We start from the raw sequence: 4,754 nt of genomic DNA, 5'->3' as shown, positions 1-4,754 counted from the left end.
ATAGAACTTTTATAGAACTTATATACTTTTTTTTAATATAAGAAACAAGAGGTCATTTGAAGTTCAAAGAGGTTACAAACACAAATAAAGAGCGACATTGAAGACCTCAATATTGCAGAGTCTTGGAGGAAGGTGGGGATTCCAAAAGGCACCAAATGAGAGGAAGATAAAACATTATGGACTTGCTTCTTCAGGGAGCAAACTGAGCCCTGCTCTGGTAATTAATGAACTGTGCTAATTGTGGGCCCCAGCCTGACGTGGGGACAGGCTCAGACCAGGAGGGGAACACTCAGCTGGGGTTTGGGGGTGCCCTGCTCTCCCCTGCCCACAGTTCCATGGTCCTTTCAGTAACTGCCTGGCACTGTCACATTTTCTAGAAAAAATCCCTTTGACAGGATTTCTCGCCTGGGAATCTGAAAAGCCTCAGAGCAAAATGAAAACAAGAATTATCTGATTTGCTTCTCCTGTGTTTTGCTGCTTTGGAATGTGGTTTGGGCACTGTTTACCAACTGGTCATTGCAAAGCAATATAGTGCTTTTGATTGTTTATCAGCTGGCCATTGTTTCATTGGTGTAACGTGAATTGTTTTAACTTCATGACCAATCACTGTCAAGCTGTGACTCTGAGGAGAGAGTCATGAGTTTTTCATTATTATCTTTTAGCCTTCTCTCTGTATCCTTTCTCTGTTCTTTAGTATAGTTTAGTACTGTATTCTTTACTATAATCTAGATCATAAAACAATAATTTAGCCTTTTAAGAACATGGAGTCAGATTCATTCCTCCCTGCCACGAGGGACCCCAGAGAATACCACAAGTGTCACTCCTAAATCTCTGCTGTCACCTGGGGTGGATGGCAGCAAGCTGGGGAAGCCACCCTGTATGCCACCAGTGGCCTCTGCTTACAAAAGAGCCATTAATTTTCCATTTAAAGCTTATCTGTGCTGAGCTGCTGAAGACAATGACACTTGGTAACGATCATTAATGTCTGGAAAGGTTTTGACCTGAATTTAGTGCATTTTGAGATAAACATTTCAGGAGGAGGATTAGCATTTCACTTTATGGCACACAGGCGTGCAATAATCCCTAAGCAATGGCCTAGGAGATCCCCAAAGTATGAAAAATGTATTTTTGACATCCTATGTGCATAACTGCTTTTATGGGGGCCCTCGAGTGCAGGCATCATAAACCACTGAATACCTCACCAATTATTTATAGCCAATAAAGAGCTGTGCTGACCTGAAATGCAGCACAAACTTACATGGTGTCCAAGCTTGCCTGCCAAAGCACTGAAAGAGTGCTAAAAGTGGTCAAAAACATTTAAAAAAAGAAATAATACAGCTGGTTTCACAGGCATCATAGGAGGAACACAATATTTTTCAGTTATATGAGCTTGCTTTGAAGCAAAACCCATGTTTTTTCCTTTATTTTTTTTAAAGCAAAACCCATGTTTTTTCCTTTATCTTTTTAAAGCAAAACCCATGTTTTTTCCTTTATTTTTTTTTAAGCTGTGTCCTTGGGCTCGAGCAAAAACAGTCTGTGTGTCAATGAGTTACTACAATGCCCTCGTATTTTTACATTAATGCAGTTCATGGTGCCTGGCAGTGTAAAAAGAATAAAAAATGGTGCACATTGACCAATTGTTCTTTCCTGTGCAGCATCTCCACACATTTCAGCCAGGGCCACTTCAGAGCTCCAGCACGGCTCTCCTTGAGGCCATTTCCCATAGAAACCACCCCAAATGCCCAGGAAAATTCACCCAGCAGAGTCCCACCCTCCCTGGTGAAAGAAACCCTCCTGCTGCTGTTTGCATGCCCTGATACATGGGCAGGAGTGAGCACCAGCCCTGATAAAATATTTAACAGCCTGGATTTCACTTGGCTGGCTAGAGGGTGCAATGAAGCTTCTGACTTGATGAAATATCCCACTTGCAGTGTGGGATGCAGGTTTAGCAGTTTTTAATTCTCCCCCAGAGCACCGTGCCAGGTTTTCGTGTAATTAAGTGGGTACATCCAGACTGTTTACAACTGGGATCCCTGATGGGACTATTGTCTGAAAACTTTATGTTCTTCTCAAAACCACATAGAAACTGTCAAGTTCCTTAATAAATTCCCTTCTAGTGGCTGTTCCAGAAAGAATTTTAAGCAATTTATGATTAAGGAAGGCAAATAGGGGCTTCTCTCCCCCGCTTTTTAATTTTTGTGTCTACTTTCTTGTTTTATTCTCTGCTATGGGTTAATGGGTCTTAATTACAGGAGTAATTGAGAAAAAAAGCTGAAACAGAGCTAGCTTAATTTAAGGCATAGAAATGAGCCCATTTTCAAGATATTAATCCATGGAATAATTAAAAAGCAAAGGAGAAAACTTTAGTTCATGACTGACAGAGCTGCAGCGAGAAAATTAAGTTTGATACATTAAAAAGCCACTAAATCTGAACCAGTGTCACCAAAATACCTGTGACTGTGAGGAAATAATCTAATAGCATATGAAACAGCTCTTTCTTTTTTTTTTTCCCTCACAAATTTAATAAAATGGAACAGTTCCTTTATTTACAGGTCTCCATGCTTTAGCAGTCTGCTATCCCCCTGTCACGTCTCATTAGGATGCAAGCAAAAAAATCCAATGGGAAAGGGGTTTCAAATAAATATTTCATTAAGGAGAGTACAGCAGTAGTCAAGGGAGGAAGCCTGTACAAAGAGCAAGTCCAGCATTTAGAAAAAAGGAAGTTACTGCCCCCACTGTCCCTGTTCAGCGGCACAGCTGACCCAGGCAGGTGACATTAAATGAATTTTTCTGCTCCCACACTTCTCCTCCTCAGCATCCACGAGGAAACAGCAGCCACAGAATAAATTACACTTCAATTGCAGGTGATGAATTCACAGGCAAAGAGAGGGAAGCAGAGGAGAATATAACAAACACTTCCACTAAGCAGTAACAAAACATCCACCAGAGAATCACAGCACTGAGCCTTCTTCCTCCCTCTGTGTCACACAAATAATTGCAGGCTCTGAATGAACTTTCCAGAAAAATTCAGTAATTTTGAAACTTCAAATTTCAGCATTTCTTCCTACAGCCCATCTATAAAGTAGACATTGGCTTATTGAATATTTTGAAGATAAAAAGTACAGTTCTATTAATTTTAAAAAGATCATATAATTCATTGTTATTCTGCTACTTAATCTTTTAAGTGTTTTTCTTGTCCTGAATGAACATTATACAATGTATTACACTTCATATTTTCTTCCAACTTCCATTCTAATCTTTGTTAATCCATCCAAACTCAACTTAAACTGCTGATAAAAGCTTCTGCTTTGAAGGAAACATCAAATAGTGCAGCAATTAATATGTAAAACAAGATTATTTCACTGGATCAGCCTCCAGTTCCTATCCCATAAATCTCTCCTAACCAGAGCAGATGGGCACATTGATCCACACACATCCAAGGTGATGGAAATATTCCATAGGCTGGAGATCCTTGGGTTGCCCATGGAAAGAGCCCTGTGGACACACTGATAAACACATATCAAAGGTGATGGAAATATTCCATAGGCGGGAAGGAGATCCTTGGGTTACCTATGGAAAAAACCCACGTGGGCACATTGATCCACACACATCAAAGGTGATGGAAATATTCCATAGACAAGAAGGAGATCCCTGGGTTACTCATGGGAATACCTGAACCATATGGACCTGATAAACACACATCAAAGGAGATGTAAATATTCCACAGGCAGGAAGGAGATCACTGGATTGCTGATGGAAACATCTGAGACATGTGGACACACTGACCCACACACATCAAAGGTGATGTAAATATTCCATAGGCAGGAAGGAGATCCCTGGGTTTCCCATGGAAACAACTGAGCCATGTGCACACACCCTGTCACCACAGCCTCATCAGGGACATTGCAGCATTGCCCCCTGGAAAGTGAAAATCCTGCACTGTGCCTGCAGAGAAACCCCCAAATCCATCAGCCCCACCCTCTGACCCCTGGAAAAAGGAAGGGCAGTATGGGAATAAATCACACAGCCTTCATTTCCTTCATGGTGGAAAAAGCCCTTTCTTTATTCACAAAGCTCCTTTTATCCAGTTTTACAGACCTGGTTTGGGACTCCAACTGGAGCTTTCTTGCCAGTTACTTTATTGGTCAGTAACAAATTGTTATTCTGCATTGATTGGTCACTCAAACTCTCAGTGTGTACCTGCAGGGAAAGTTGTTTGTGAGAGATAGTTTTCATTTTTTCTATTTCAGGTGTAAAACCAGTTTATACAGGTGTAAGTTATTTTTTACCCAGGATAGATTGTTATGTTAACCAAATGCTCACACCAGGATTGCTTTCACATGGGAACTTGCAAAGTGCCAGCTTGACAAGGCCAGCACTGATTTTAGGAGAGCAGGCCTGGTTTTATGAATCTTTTATGATTTTTCTAGCTTACTGCAACAGGGCAACACCACTGCACATCCTCAGGGATTTACACACTCATTTACAAGGGCAGGGACACAGACACACACCAGGACCCACAAAATCAGTGCCTTCCCCAAAACCCTTTCCATTTCTGATTTTGTGTGCTGTAAATTGAGGTTGTGGCCCTCACTTATTTCATTCTGTCCTTCAGAGATTTCACCAGCCACCAGTACAGTACACCAGTACTGTGGGGTTTTTTTTTTGCAAAAAGCCATCTGCAGCATCAGAAAAGTCTCCTGAAGATGCTTCTCCCCTCTGATGCAACTGTATTTGCTATCACATTAAATGAA

This window comes from Melospiza georgiana, chromosome 14 (genome assembly GCF_028018845.1).
Source record: "Melospiza georgiana isolate bMelGeo1 chromosome 14, bMelGeo1.pri, whole genome shotgun sequence".
NCBI lineage: Eukaryota > Metazoa > Chordata > Aves > Passeriformes > Passerellidae > Melospiza > Melospiza georgiana.
The sequence above is the reverse complement of the archived record's forward strand: the minus strand, read 5'-3'. Positions refer to the sequence as shown.